Genomic DNA, 16323 nt, shown 5'->3' on the forward strand with positions numbered 1-16323 from the left:
GGCAGCGCGTTCTTAGAATCAATGAACTGCTCTGAACTTCTCACTGTTGGTTCCTGCGGGAGGTTAAACATAGTTCAACTCTTAAAACTCAATGGTAGAAGGAACATCATCCTTCCCTATCCTTAACCAAGCAATCTAAGATTTTACCTTTTGGAAGCAAATTATTCATAGACACATGAATCAAGGCAAAGCAATACTATGGATTGTTCTCTAAGAAGTTGTTCCCGTTGACAATTTTGATCTCAACGATAAATTTCTGCAGTATATAGAGTTGCTCGCCACTTTGTAAAAATAAACCACCATTTCCTCCCCAGTTTCCAGTAAATAACATCTGTGAAGACTGAATTAAATATTCCCAATCTAATTTGTAAAAATTATTTTTACGATATTCAAATTATTGCAGTATTTACTATTTTACATTATTTTACTATTTTCTATTACCTTCGCTGTCTAATATAATCCTTCCCCTGGGGGTTGTATTATAATATTAAGAAGGTGCTATTTCTCTAAATGGCTCATTCCAAAACTGGGAATTATCAGTCCCCCTTTAATTCTTAAATTCTGGAAATAACCAGGCTGTATAACAGGAAAACCTAACACATCTAATTACAGATATTTACTGATATCCCTAATAATGATTGTGCTTTGATTTAATAAGTTAAATAGTAGGCAGTTAAATAAGCAACTCTAATTCCTGTTACTAGCTTAGGCAACCAAATAATGCATTTCGAGGAGGAGGAGAATGTACTTTAAACCTGTATAGATCGAGTCTTGTTTACTTCTCTTACCTCTGTTTTCACTGGATCTCATTCAACTCACTGTGCTTTAGCTAGAACCACGCTTGCAGCTTCCAGGATAGGTATGTTCTTTCTTTTCTGAGCATTTGCACATAACTCTTTCTTTAATACTCTTTCCCAATGGGTTTTCCCTAGCTAATTCCCCGCTGACCTTTGGTTCAACCATCCATGACCTCCCTTAAGAAGCTTTATCTAATTTCTTTAAGACTGAGGCAGGTATCCTCTCTGTGTTCCAATAGTCCCTTGTCATCCCCTGAATTCAGAGTTAAAACACTTTTTTTTAATCTGATGTGGGTCTGATTCCTCTCCCCCCTCCAACCACAAACTCCTTAATCTCAGGGATTATTACTTTTCCCTCTCTGTATCTTCAGACCAGTTTTTTGCTAAATATTATGGTGTATGCCTTTGGAGTCTGGAGTAGACAAGGTCAGCTTCAGAGAAGGCAGGATTTATACTGAATCTCCAAGGCTCAGTAGCCTTTGGATGGGTTCAGAGGAGCTATCTGGCCACCCAACAGGAAATATCTCAACTACCAAAAGTTTCATGGCAGAAGTGAGTACAGGAAATATAGGAGATGGCAAAAAGAAAGAGGGAAAAAAAAATAGTTGAGGAGTTTAGGAATAATCTGGAAAAATTGAAGGGAATTAAACCCTCTTTGTCTTGCTACTTCTACTTCCTTAACTTTTTTTTTTTTTTTAAATGTCATCTCTGACTTTTAAACTATTAAATGAAAACCTAGCTTCCAATTCTTTACTAAGCTGATTACAGAAATATCTAAAATAAGAGAATTTAGATTAATTTATGGAGCTGACTGAAAATTGGGAAAGAACAATGAAATTTTATGCAGTAGTTAATGATTTAGTCAAGTATGGTGCTAGCATTTCCTTAATTATGTGATCTTTAGTGAGTTACTTCCCCACCTAAGCCTTAGTTTCCTTGTTTGCAAAGTGGCTGTAAGATCTACTTTGTGGAGTTGTTTTGAGGTATAGATGAGATAAAGTATTTAAGCTTTCTAGCTGGGTGGGGTCAATGGCTAAAGTGTCTGCTCCTGGGAGGTTGAACAGTCTGTATATCTTGGAGTAAAATATTTTATGGACATTCCTTTTATTTTTTTTTAATTTTTTTTTTTAGGGCCACACCCGAGGCATATGGAGGTTCCCGGTCTAGGGGTCCAATCAGAGCTGTAGCCGCCAGCCTACACCACAGCCATGGCAACATGGGATCCAAGCCATTTCTGCAATCTACACCACAGCTCATGGCAGCGCCAGATCCTTAACCCACTGAGCTCAGGGAGGCCAGGGATTGAACCTGAGTCCTCCTGGATGCTAGTCAGGTTCATTAATTGCTGAGCCACAACAGGAACTTTATTGACATTCTTAACTGAAATGAGTGTAAAATGCTTTTCACTCTCAGATGTCTTTCATATCATTACTCTGACTCTTCGAACATGAAATTTCTGAAGCTTCCTGGATATCTTCCAAGGTTACCCAAGTCTCCTCAAATTCACCGTGAATCTAAACCAAATTTATCTTCCTCCCAAATCTCTTCTTTGTTTTTGTTTTAGTGAACAAGCTGAAGTAGGGAACAAGCAAAAGAGAAGTCTTCTTTCTCAGCACTTGCCCTGTGAACATATTTTTCTCATTCTTTAAATTAAATCTTTGCTTGGCCTCAAAGCTTCTGATCATTCTTGGGTGATTAAAAACAAAGTCCAGTGCTGCTTGTTATTAAAACTCCAGATTCTCATCCAATTACAACTTTACCTAACCGCAGGCAGTCAAGGTTGGTTTCCTTGACTTTCTCGTCCCAGCTCTTCTCCCACCTGGTAGCTGATGTTTTAAGCTGCTTTAAAATTGGAGGGTGGGCAAGGAATGAGGGAAGGAAAGATCTTACTTTACTGGTTTAGCTATGCATCAGTGGTGTGCTAGAGCCACTGTCCTATGAGAGCTGACTCTTACATTACAGGAATTGAATGAGCTGACTGCTAACTCACCCACTGTTAAATGCTAAATTATATAAGTGTATAATTAAATAAACTCTATTAAAACAAAGGTAATAAATGCTCAAAGCTCATCATTTCCTAATTATTTTACTATTACATATTTTTGAGGTTATTCACATCTCTTTTATCCACATGGTGAAAATATCGTGTAAGGCTGTACTACTGCCCATTTCTTCCCAGTGCCTCATTCGATGATGTCACATCAATTGCTTCAAACTGGCCCTAATGGGAGTTATTTACACCATGGAAAATGGCAATATATCCAAATCAGGGATTTTTTTAATGCATTGTTTGATTGTCTAGACTTAAGAAAGTCGGAGTTCCCTTCCCTGGCACAGCAGAAATGAATCCGACTAGGAATGATGAGGTTGTGGGATCGATCCCTGGCCTCGCTCAGTGGGCTAAGGATCCGGCGTTGCTGTGAGCTGTGGTGTAAGCTGGCGGCTGTAGCTCAGATTGGACCTCTAGCCTGGGAACCTCCATATACCCAGAGTGTGGCCCTAATAAGCCAAAAAAAAAAAAAAAAAAAGTGAGGGGGAAAAAGTATTAATAATGCAATTAAATGAAAATTGAGTTGTGTCTATTGGGATAGACTGTGGTATATTGTGAGTAGCACAGAAAATCAAGGAAAAATATTATTTTGGTAGTTCAAAACCTACTATTCAATTCAGCAAAGACATCATTGATGTCATAGTTAAACAAGTGGAGTTTGACCTACATCTTTGTTGTTCATTTTCATCTTACCAGTTAACTTAAATGGAAATATCGACCGACATTTAAATTACACTCATTAGGGAGTTCTCATTCATGGCGCAGTGGTTAATGAATCCGAGTAGGAACCATGAGGTTGCGGGTTCGATCCCTGCCCTTGCTCAGTGGATTAACGATCCGGCATTGCTGTGAGCTGTGGTGTAGGTCGCAGATGTGGCTTGGATCCTGCGTTGCTGTGGCTTTGGCGTAGGCTGGCAGCTATAGCTCCGAATCGACCCCTAGCCTGGGAACCTCCATATGCCATGAGAGCGGCCCAAGAAATGGCAAAAAGACAATAAATAAATAAATAAATAAATAAATAAATTACACTCATTAATCAATTGGTATTATAAATTGACTTGGGAGCAAGAATTCTGCAAAAATTGATGAAAGTATTCTGAGAGGATCAGTTGGCTATATGGAATTTACAGTTGAAAGTATTGCATATTTATTATATTTTTAAAATTTAAAATATGTGCTATTCATCTTTATATCAGTAAAATTTACTTCACATATATATATAAACTTTCTTAGATATATGTGTATGTGTATGTACGTGTGTGTGTGTGTGTGTGTTTTTCCGAGAGCCAGTTGTTAAACAGTGACCAGCACACCACTGGTTATAATCTAGCACTGGCACCTTGCTGGTGAGACTGATGATTATGAATGCTGATTCTATCTCTTTCTGGGTGCTTTATGGGCCTGTCAAAATTCCCACATCACTGGGGATCTTTCACCTGCATTTTCAGTGTCATCCCTTTTCCAGATTCACTCCTTCTTGAGATGACATAGGGTTTACAGTGGGCTCTTGGGAAATGCACTCACTCTTTTTTTCCCAGCAAACCCTGAAAGTACACACTAATCCATGACAGAATCTCTCCTCTCTCTGCTCTCAGACCATCTAGGTAGCCACACCTCCTCTCTTTTAGATAATGAAATGCCAGATCCAATGTCCTTCAGATTGTGGGGGATACCTGTAAAGCCCTCGAAACAGATCTCTTGAAGATTTTCTCTCTTATGCCTGGGACAGGGAATGGAGGGTGAGGTGAAGCATCCTCACTTCCGCTTCTGTGTGTGCAGTGGGCTGGAGGTGGGGTGGGGGTTGTTGTTTCCCACAGGATCCCTACAACTCACTTCAAAAGAAATCTTATTGCAGCCTTCTGCAAGTCATCAAAGAATTTTTTACATTCTCTTACATAGCCTCAAGGAATATGACAGGCTAATGCTAGCAATCCCAATTTTATCATCTTTTTAGCATGCTCCTACTTTATAAACTTTAACATGGTCATGTACCTTAAAGGCATTGGGATACTTGGTACCTGCTATATTGTCCTTTAGCTTTGGGAGTTGAATTAACCAAAAAAAAAAAAAAAATTGCATTTAACTCCATGAGATGCTAACTTTGTTTTTATAAATATGAGAATCATGTCTTTAGAGACATAAATTGGAGGTATTTCTTACATTATCCTTCTTGAGCCTGCACATTCAGTTTATCAAGTCCAGCCAACTTGATTGTAACCACCCTGTCTTAGGCCTTCTTCTCCCACTTTTAAAAGAGGCTCCTCAGGGGTCTTTCTTCCTCCATTTCTGCTTCTAATTGGTCCTCTCTGCTGCCATAAGAGTTATCTTACTAAAAGGAAATGTGGCTGCTCTCTCTCTCCCCACCACCTATCTTCGGGCCCATTCCAAGTTCCCTGAACACATCAAGATTTTCTTGTCTCCTCCATCCCAGGCTTCCTTGTCCCACTGATAGAAATCTGTGAATCTATGAAGGGCAACCTCAAATGCTACCTTCCCCACCATACAAAGGCAGAAATAATCATGCCTATAGTACTTTATTGCATTTGACAATGTTTATTGTGTTAGAGTTGGGTGTGTGCCTATTGGACTTACTCTTTGAGGAAAGGGAGTATATTTTACACACTTTTGATTTTCTTGCCTGTGCTCCTAATCTCAGCACTTAGCATAATGACCTGGGTATCGTGTACTCAATAACTGTTTTTTGAGGAGTCAGAATTAGCAGTGTAGACTTGCTCTTATAAAGACTGAGCCCTCATAGTATGGTTAGGCCCCCCATACTGTGAGGGATGAATTTGCCTTATGAATTATTACTATTCTTTCTTAAGTAGTTAGCTGTAGTATTTTTAGATCAAGTTGTTCTGGGTAGTTAGGTTGTGATGGTCATCCTACAGTATCAGGATGGAACCTCCACCCCAAATTTGTCAAGATTTGGTGATCACACACACACATACACACACACACACACACACACACACACACACACCATGACTAAATGAAAGGGTTTATTACTCCCATAATGAGGTTTTCTGGACTTTCTGGGGAGGCCAGGGCAGGCTCTATATGATAGATTTTTTAAATTTCCAAGTTCTTCTCAAGCTGTGCAATGGAGTTTCATAGTTCAATTTCAATTTCATTCTACATCACTAGAAATATTCCCATTAAATTTATAAGCACAAGGAAATATCTAAGTCAAATGTAAGTTTGTTATTCACATTTTTTTCTACTATAGAAAGTTAGGAATTTTTTTTAGTCTTTTAAACTTTTTGAGTCATGATTAAAATTTCTAAAAGATGGAGTACCCATTGTGTCTCAGCAGGTTAAGGACCCAGCGTTGTCTCTGTGAGGATGTGGCTTCAATCCCTGGCCTTGCACAGTGGGTTAAGGATCCAGTATTGCCACAAGTTGTGGTGTAGGTCACAGATGCGGCTCGGATCTGGTGTTGTGGTAGCTGTGGTGTAGGCCCCAGTTCAGCTCTGATTCGACCCCTGGCCTGGGAACTTCTGTATGCACATGTGCGGCCATAAAAAGAAAAACAAAAACAAAAAGCCACTTCTAAAAGATGTCCTTCATAGTGTGAAAAATGTTGTTATAACACAATTTGCTTATCCTTTTCTGTATACTATATAAAGAAAGAATATTAGGTTTGGACCTTAGAGCTTTCATGCTATTTTTGAATAAAACATTTCTATTTACATTTCATAGCATTTAATTGTTTATTTCTATGTTTTCCACATATTAAATTTCTGTGACAGCACTTGAAAGAATTATTATTTAATTATCTTGATGTTTAATTATTTTTCATTTTAATATGTAAGGCAACATTTTAACATTAGCTACAGTGAAGATAAGAGAAATACTGATTGCTTTCTCAAAAATCAATGGGTCACTTTGCCGTACAGCAGAAATTGACAGAACATTGTAAATCAACTGTAAGAAAAAAAAAATCTTAAACATGAGAATACAATAAAATACTTTCTACAGCCAATTGTTAAACTAAGGGAATAAAACACTTTATATTTATACTTTTTGTTTACTGAAACCACCTGTATTTCCCATAAATAAATGAAGTTATAAAGAAGGTAAAGCATATTTTTTCCTCCAAATGAGAAAAAAAAAATGTTAAATTATGCTAGCAAATGGATGTGACTAATTTACTTCAGCTGATATTATACTGAAATTGGAAATTAGGATATATCTCTTAATAAAATTTTTTCTTTGGTCTTTTTTCCTTTTAGGGCCGCACCCGTGGCATATGGAGGTTCCCAGGCTGGGGGTCCAATTGGAGCTACAGCTGCCGGCCTATGCCAGAGCCACAAGAATGCCAGATCCCAGCCGCACATGTGTCCTACACCACAGCTCAAGGCAACGCCGGGTCCTTAACCCACTGAACAAGGCCAGGGATCAAACTTGAAACCTCATGGTTCCTAGTGGAATTCATTTCCACTGTGCCATGATGGGAACTCCTTTCAATAAATTTTATCTGTTTTGAAAAGGGAAAAAAAAAAATCTTCTGTTGTTTAAATGATACTGCAAATACCACATTATCCATTTATAATTTTGTTTTGTTTTCTTTTGCTTTTTAGGGCTGTACTTATGGCATGTGGAAATTCCCAGGCTAGGGGTCAAAATGGAGCTACAGCTGCTGTCCTAAGTCACAGCCACAGCAACATGGGATCTCAGCCGTGTCTGCAACCTACATCACACACAGCTCACAGCACTGCCAGATCCTGGACCTACTGAATGAGGCCAGGGATTGAACACGCATCCTCATGGATACTTGTTGGATTCTTTTCTGGTGCACCACAATGGGAACTCCCTCCATTCATAATATTATCCCAAGATGGATTTATGTGAAGTTTAAATAAATTTCTCCTTTTTAGTCTTGGACTTATTTTCAGGTTTATATGAGACTAGGATTTTAGCTGTCAGGATGATCTTTAATAGAATTCATATGTGGTAACAACAATGATCACGCTGGACATGCTTGCCTCCATACATCAGGCTGACAATGGAAAGGAATTCTCATCATGAGACTTTGGAGATATAAACCAACGAGGTTTTGGTTTGGTTATAAAGGATATTTTAAGAACAATTGTATTAAAAATATTTTATAACACCAAAAATTGTTCTTATTGTGGCTGTGAAATGTACTCATAGAGGAAAAACGTTTTTCCTCAAGAAGATGAAGCATTTGTTTAAAGAGACACATCAACTGGCTGCACATAATTCATTTTTGCCACCTTTGAAGTAATCTAAAGTTTTATCAGTTGGAATAGGTACAGCATCTGGTGTTTACAGAGATAAATTGGACACCCATTTATTCCCTCCTTTCTTTTGCCCTAGGAACCTATACTACCTTTTTCTGTATTTGTCAATGCTCCCATTGAAAAGGAATGTTAATGTCCATTGTCAGATGGCCATGACTTATGGAATCATAATGTAACTACCTTCCTCACATTCCAAGGTAGTTTAGAAATGTGTCAAAACATTTTACAAATGTAATAAATTTGCAAAACTCCAATAACTCTTTTAACAATATTCCTATTTTCCTTTTACTCCTCTAAGTCCTTTTTCTCTCTTTCCTATGATGATCCACGTTCTTTTGCCTACCCCTAAATGCACTGTTTCTGAGAACTCTATACACTATGAAGTTCTCTCCCCTTTCTAAACTGCCTTTATCAGCACATCTGTTCCTAGTTGCCTTTGGAATATACATTCTTTCTTAGGAACAGAACCTCAATTTGTTTGAATTGACAATGTGCTACCAGACTCTCTTGTAGCTGATTAGTAGGGAGCACAGTTCTGAACAAAGAGTAAGTGGAAGTCAGCCAAGGATGTTGGGAAAGCCTCTGTTCTCTGAAACAGGTATGACTAGTTTCTTCTTTCCTCTTCGTCCTTGTTCCTATCTGGAAGGCGGATGTGAGAGTCAGGGTAGAGCAGCCATCTTGCAACCATGAGATCAGAAGTATGAAGGTGAAGATATATTTGCTAATGATGTGGTAGGAAGAGATGGAAAGAACCTTCTCTAAAGGGTTAACTGAGCCACTTTTTAAACTCTGGATTGCCTATCTTTAGGCCTCTTGTTGCCTGAGACAAATAAATCTCTCTAGGTTTAAGCCACTGTTGGTTTTCTGCACTTATTGTTGAACATAATCCTAACCTTATATTTAATTACCTAGGGACAGAAACATTTGATTCACTTCTGTTATATCCTGTTGTTAAATCATATTTATTCTTATTAGTCATATTTGATTTTTCCCTTCAAAGTACTATTGTGTACAAAACTGAAGGCAATATTCTCTTCCTCTCTCTCTCTCTTTGAAGGTGGGGGGCTGTGCCCATGGCATATGGAAGTTCCCGGGCCAGGTTTCAAAGCCAAACCACAGCAACAACCTTAGCTGCTGCAGTGACAATGTTGGATCCTTAACCTGCTGCCACAAGGGAAATCGTGAAGGCAAAATTCTGTATCATTTGCCAAGCCAAATGAATTGCTTTTAGTTCAAAAGAGTTCACCGATTTACTGTGACATTCCTCACTATGATTTATCTCCAAAATTTTGCTGTAGGCATGATGTAATTTATAACTGGGGAACCTTGCTGACAGTTTGATTTCCATACACCATTCCTGACCACACTGATGTCAATTCATGTTAATCACTCCTGCAAATCCGGTCTAAATTAACCTTTTTGTAACTTTACTTTGAGAGAGGACATGGCATATTTTATCAGACATGGATTTCTGTTTGTTACCCTTTCTACACTGAGACTGATTAGTAGGGAGCAGGAAGCAGGCACTGAACAGACTAACTTACATCTAGATCTATATCTGCGTATCTCTATGTACGTCTAGAACTGATTGGGATATCAAAGAGTTATATAAATATAACTGTTTCCAAGGCAGTGGCTTTGTTTACTTCCCAATGATTGTGAATTTGATTTAATGATTTAATGTGGTAAATTTCTAAATCTGAGTCTATGTTTTCAGTTCCATAAGTTTGTATTAACCAAAATTACCCAAATATGCTCAATAAGTATGGTCTATTTTTGTAATAAAAACATAATAAAATGAATTAAGAGAAATGGATTATGGTACACAAATGCTAATCAGTATGACCATTCTAGTGTCTTTTGAAAGTCTTTCAACTTCTACATTTATTCATTCATCAGCTATTTACTGGGCACCTGCTACATGTCAGACATTGTTCCAGGCACTCAGGATATATCAGTGAATAAAAGACAAAAACTTCTGTCCCACCATGAAAAGACAGATAATAAAATAAATTTTAAAAAGAGAATAAATAGGTCTGTATATTTTAAAGTGCTAATTATATTGGGAATAATTAGATCAAGCAAAGTGAGATGATAATCTGTGTGGAGGTGCGCTGTTTAGAATTTTAATGAAGGTCAATAGGTAGGTCTCAATGAAAAGATATTTGAAATTCCCATTGTGGCCCAGTGGGTTAAGAAGCTGACTAGTATCCATGAGGATGCAGGTTTGAGCCCTGGCCTCAATCAGTGGGTTAAGGATCTGGCATTGCTGTAAGCTGCTGTGTAGATCTCAGTTGCGGCTTATATCCCACTTTGCTGTGGCTGTAGCATAGACTGACAGCTGCAGCTCCAAGTAGACCCCTATCCCAGGAACTTCCATATGCCACAGATTTGGCCCTAAAAATACAGAAAGAAGAAAAAGAAAAATACAGAGAGAAAGAGAGAGAGAGAGAAAGAGAGAAAGAAAGAGAGAAAAAGAGAAAGAAAGAAAGAAAGAAAGAAAGAAAGAAAGAAAGAAAGAAAGAAAGAAAAAAAGAAAAGAAGAGAAAAGAAAAGAAAAGAAAGGAAGGAAGGAGAGGAAAGAAGATATTTGCACTAAGACGTGAAGGAGGTGAGAGGACCAGGTGGATGCCTGGAAGAAGAGCATCATAGACAATGGGGCAGGGACAAGGTGGTGGGCAATAAGTGTGAAGACCCTAAAATGAACTCTCAATGTCTGGCATGAACAGAACATTTCCAGGAGGCCAATCTGGCTTGAGCAAAGTACTCGAGGGGTAAAGAGGTAAGATTGAAGGAGAGAGAGGATCAGGGAAGGGGTGGACAGATTAAGTGGAGCTTTCCATATTGTTCTAACCATGTAGCAACCGTAAGAATTCTGTCCGCACTTTTCTCAACCTGACTGATATTGTTGATGTGGAAGCAACAAGGTATTAATTGAGGACTCTCCCTTCTTCAGCAAGGAGGAAGTCCAGTGCCACTCAGTTGTTAAGTACCATATGGGCAAGTCTATCCAGTGATTTCCTTAATAAAGTCCTGTCCAGATTCTTTGGCCATAGTTGTAAGAGTAGTGATAATGTTTTTTTGCTACCGCCTTTTTATAGATCATGCCCCTCGCTAGAGATATTAAGGATCCCTGTCACATAGTAATGCCCCAAATTATTAGCCCTATTGCTCTTTTTTCCTGAACTGTTAGGGATGATGACTGGGTCATTAGAGAAAATCATGCTTTTGTCTTCTGCTGGATTAACATACCCCACTGTCCAGACACCTGTTGTCTCATTGGCATTGAGACGTTGAGTAGCAATACCTGCTCCCTTCTTCAGATGCCAATCACAACTGCTAGGTCCCCAGCTTACTGTTACCCACAACTTCTGTACATTTGGCTACAAATTGGAGGATCCTGTGACCCCTTCTCAGGTTTGATTAATTTTCTAGAGTGGCTTATTGAACTCAAGAATTTATTTTTACCACTTTATTAAAGGATATGATAAAAGACACAGATGCTAACAACCAGAGCAAGAGATACATAGGGTGAGATCTGGGAGAGTCTCAAGTATAGGAAGCTTCTGATCTCTTGGGATTGGGGTGTGTCATCCTCCTGGTGTGGTGTGTTCCCCAACTTGGAAGTTCTTGGGACCCCTGCTACTGGGCTTTTATGAAGGTGTCCCCGGGTAGGCACGATCAGTTAATAAGTCCACTTCTAGCCCATCTCTCTACTCTGGAAGGTGAAGGGTAGGGGTAAAAATTCTGAGCTTCTCCTCATGTGTTGGTATTTCAGCTGACCAGTGCCCATGCAGGAGCCCTCCCAGAGTCGCCTCAATAGAATAAAGATGCTCCTAGTGCTCTTATCATTTCGGGAGCTCTGTGCCATGAACCGGGGGCAGAATCAATATATATTTTTTATTGTCTCATAAATCCATATGCTTATCAAAGGGAAAGTAGATGACTTAACTGTGGTACATTCACCCAATGGAGTTTTATGCAGCCATAAAAACAAATTAACTTTGATGATAAAGTATGCAACAAAATGGATGAACCATAGCAATAGGGAAAATATTGAGTTCCTTCAAATTACATGCAGCCTGAAGCTTTTCTTTTTTCCTCTTTTTAGGGCTGCACTTGTGGCATATGGAAGTTCTCAGGCTAGGGGTTGAATCAAAGCTGCAGCTGCTGGCCTATGCCCAAGACACAGCAACACAGGATCCGAGCTGAATCTATAACCTACACCACAGTTTGGTGTGATGCCAGATCTTTAATGCACTGAGTGAGACTGGGGATTGAGTCCACATCCTCATGAATACTAGTTGGGTTCTTAACCCACTGAGCCACAATGGGAACTCCCTGAAGCTCTCTTTATAGCGTTTAAAACAATTCAGCGCATACACCATGCATGCATATGCACACACACACACTCTTTAGAATTATACATAAATGCAAAACTGTATAAAAATGAAAGCAAGGGAACAATAAACAAAAGATTCTCAATGAACTCTCAAGATTCAAGTGGATGGTTACCTTGGACTAGATGAGACAGAGGTGGGTTGTTGGGGGCAAACCTCATGGTTAGATGGAGTTTATTATCAAGGTGTTGGGTTTTACAAATAAGAGCAAACCACACATAGACCATGACGGGGACCTGGGTAGAGGTTGTGAAGCAAGGAGTGTGATTAATTCTGTGTTTCTGAGGTCCATAAAATAATTTTTTTTCCCCAAATGCAGGATTTCTTAAAAGGATCTTTTTCCACATTTTAAAAACAGAGCACAGAAAAAAAGAGGGACCATGCCTGACTAATCAGTGCTCACAGGAGGAAAGAACTTGTGGTGTTTTTTTTTTGCTATTTCTTTGGGCCGCTCCCGCGGCATATGGAGATTCCCAGGCTAGGGGTCTAATCGGAGCTGTAGCCACTGGCCTACGCCAGAGCCACAGCAACGCGGGATCCGAGCTGCGTCTGCAACCTACACCACAGCTCACGGCAACGCCGGATCGTTAACCCACTGAGCAAGGCCAGGGACCAAACCCGCAACCTCATGGTTCCTAGTCGGATTCGTTAACCACTGCGCCACGACAGGAACTCCAGGAAAGAACTTGTGAAACGGTGTGAAAGAGAATACACACAATGTGTCTGGTGTTCAGAAAGACATAAAACCTGGGTGCAGACCCTGAGGGAAGCTCTCAGAGATATAACTGAGATCTCAAAGGTTCTTTTCAAAGTCAAAGATGGTCGTGGATCACCAGCCATACATGAATTCATCCCACTACTTCATATCGCTAGTGGCAGGTTCCAGTGTTTGCTAGAGCTTCTGCTGACACTACCACCAACTGGCACCTCTGCTACCAAGAATTGTCTTATGCCTGGGGCCAGCAAACTGTCTTCTGCAAAGGGCCAAATAGTATATATTTTAAGCTCTGCAGGCTATAAGGTCTCAGTCCCAACTATTCAAGCCTGCCACTGTAGTTGGGAAAGCAGCCATAGATAAGATTTACGTGATCGACTATGGCTGTGTTCCAATAAAACAAAATCTGTTTATTACACAAGCAGATTTGGCCTGGAAGTACAGTTTGTAGACCCCCTGTTCTATACTATGCATCCAATGATTAGTGTCTTTATATAGTAGAGGGATATCCATACAACACACTTGCCAGCATGGTAAGATGGCATTTAGGACAGACCTTCGGGTTTAATGAGTTATCTCCCAACAGTTGCCCCATCTTCTAATGTGAGAAGAAATAGAACTTACTGGAGTTCCCGTCATGGCGCAATGGTTAACGAATCTGACTAGGAACCATGAGGTTGCGGGTTCAGTCCCTGCCCTTGCTCAGTGGGTTAACGGTCCGGCGTTGCCGTGAGCTGTGGTGTAGGTTGCAGATGCGGCTCGGATCCCGCGTTGCTGTGGCTCTGGCGTAGGCAGGGGGCTACAGCTCTGATTCGACCCCTAGCCTGGGAATCTCCATATGCCGCAGAAGCGGCCCTTGAAAAAGCAAAAAGACCAAAAAAAAAAGAAAAAGAAAAAGAAATAGAACTTACTGATCCACACCACAGAAGTCTTTACACTGAAATTATTGTCAAATAACATAATCTCCACGGCTGCAGATTTGAAGTGAGGATTTGAAGGACAGCAAGCTCTACTTTTTCTTTTTTTGGCAGTACCCCAAGAATATGGAAATTCCTGGTCTAGGGATCGAACCAGAACTGCAGCTGCCAGCCTACACCACAGCCACAGCAATGCTGAATCTGAGCCATATCTGTGACCTCGGCCACAGCTTGCAGTAACACTGGATCCTTAACCCACTGAGTGAGGCCAGTGATCAAACCTGTATCCTTATAGAGACAACATCAGGTCCTTAATCCACTGAACCACAGCAGGAGTTCCAAGCTGAGCTGCTGAGGTTTAAATCCCTCCTCTTCTGTTTACCAGCTGTCTGATTTGTGGACATTAAAGTCTGCCTGCCTGTGTGCCCTATGTCCTGATGGATTTGTTGAGAGGATTAAATGAGTCAATACATTTCTGAGAATGGCCCATAGCAACATAAGGACCAGTGGATAAATGTTGCTGTCATTATTATCAGACGATAGAAAACAGGGGGGGCTTCTTAAGAGAAAAAAAATGTTGGAATTTCCATTTCCACTCTGGATGAGGGGACAGGAAGGATCAGAGATTTCCTGTCCCCCCACCCTGTGCCCCCTGCCCCCGTTCCTTCTTTTGAGGAAGTTCCCAGATTTTTCCCACAGGAGGGCAGACATTTTTGTTTCCATCCTGCCTCAGACGACTTAAACAGTTGGAAACAATGACAGAAATCTCACTTTCAGAGGCTGAGAAGCAGTTCAAGTAATATCCAAGGATTACTAAATAATTATTTGGATAGAAAAAATGTTCTAACAGATCCGGTCATTCAGTATTCACACACACACACACACACACACACACACACACCCCTTACACCTTTTACAATATATTTATTAAATAGGCCTAGTTAAGGGAAAAGTTTTCCTCTTTGTCTTATATGTTGACTTGTTTATTTTCTTCCTTCCTTTAATCCAAACTAACAAAGTAGAAATCTAAACTGCCTTGCTCGTTACTATATCTTTAATGCCTACAATATTGTTTGGATAGAATCAGCACTTAACGAATGTTTGATGTTTGATACAGTTGAATGAAAGAACAATAATCTCAGCAACTCTGTGTGATAGATGCTGTAATTATCCCATAGCAGAGTTTAAAAGACTGAGGCTAATGGACTTGTCCAGGATCAGGACTCCTCAGCACTGAAGGCAGCACTTTTAAGCATTCCAGAGCATTCATATCAATGAATGCTGTTTCCCCTGTTAACATATCAATCCAAACGCTGCTTTGCTTGTCAACTCCAATTCCACCTGGATATGACCACCTCAGCGCCTGACACAGTCTCATTTTACTCATTCAATCCAGCTAGCACGTTGCTGATAGATTAATTGGTAAACATTGATTTTCTGACATCAGCCCAGTGTTCAAACTTGTTGGTACCACCCTGTAGAAATGCATATTCCTGTCTACAGCAACTCTAGATTTCCAAGTTTAGTCCTGTTTTGGTATCATCTTTTCTTACTTTATCCAGTCACACAGGAAATTGAACTCATTGTGTTCTATTGATAAGCATATAAGTTTACTGAAGGAGTAAATCAGTAAGTAATTCTTTGATTTACAGACTTGTTAAAGCACAAAAGAGAAAACTGAGAACATTGAGACTCAGCAAGTTAAGTAACTCGAACTCATTCACCATACTTGCTGAGTTTTTCTGTGGTCTCTCAACACAATGTCACAGTCAGAGCCCTGGCCACAGAAGGGTTAAGTGTTAAGAAGGCAAAACAAAACCAAAAAAAAAACAGTAAGAAGGAGCCTCTGGTTCCAAGTGACTAATCTTTTCTGTAACCTGTTTTATTGCCACCCTCAGAGCCAAAGAAACTTTATCAAAGGATTAAAACTTATGTAAACAAAGATCCCTTTATTTACAACTCTCATTCTCTAGAGAGCAAGAAGTTCCAGCTCACATGTGTGCAGAGATTGATTCATACAAACCTCAGTACGTAAGTTTTTAAAAAATCTGGTTATCTTACAGTATAGAAGCAGCAATGAATGAAGATGATGGTGAACGCTAAGGTAAAAGGAGTTCATTTCTTTGGGTTGTGGTGGGTGGCAATTCAGTCACTTCTACATGGGAAAAAAATGAAAT

At 39.7% G+C, this 16323-nt stretch overlaps 1 protein-coding gene across 13 annotated transcripts in view; it reads left to right on the forward strand.

Annotated features, from left to right (window-relative positions):
- Positions 1-16323, forward strand: part of SLCO1A2 (solute carrier organic anion transporter family member 1A2) — a 112830-nt gene that overhangs the window by 798 nt on the left and 95709 nt on the right. For 2 of the 13 annotated variants that reach the window (XM_021091153.1, XM_021091151.1), the window contains exon 1: positions 14382-16250. The exons of 8 other annotated variants lie outside the window; for them this stretch is intronic. The gene's annotated coding sequence lies outside the window, so the exon portion shown is untranslated. Of the gene's footprint in view, positions 1-14380; positions 16251-16323 lie in introns of those variants that run through there. 3 more of the 13 variants (XM_021091156.1, XM_021091157.1, XM_021091163.1) reach the window with 2 other exon arrangements.

Source organism: Sus scrofa, chromosome 5 (genome assembly GCF_000003025.6).
Source record: "Sus scrofa isolate TJ Tabasco breed Duroc chromosome 5, Sscrofa11.1, whole genome shotgun sequence".
Lineage (NCBI taxonomy): Eukaryota > Metazoa > Chordata > Mammalia > Artiodactyla > Suidae > Sus > Sus scrofa.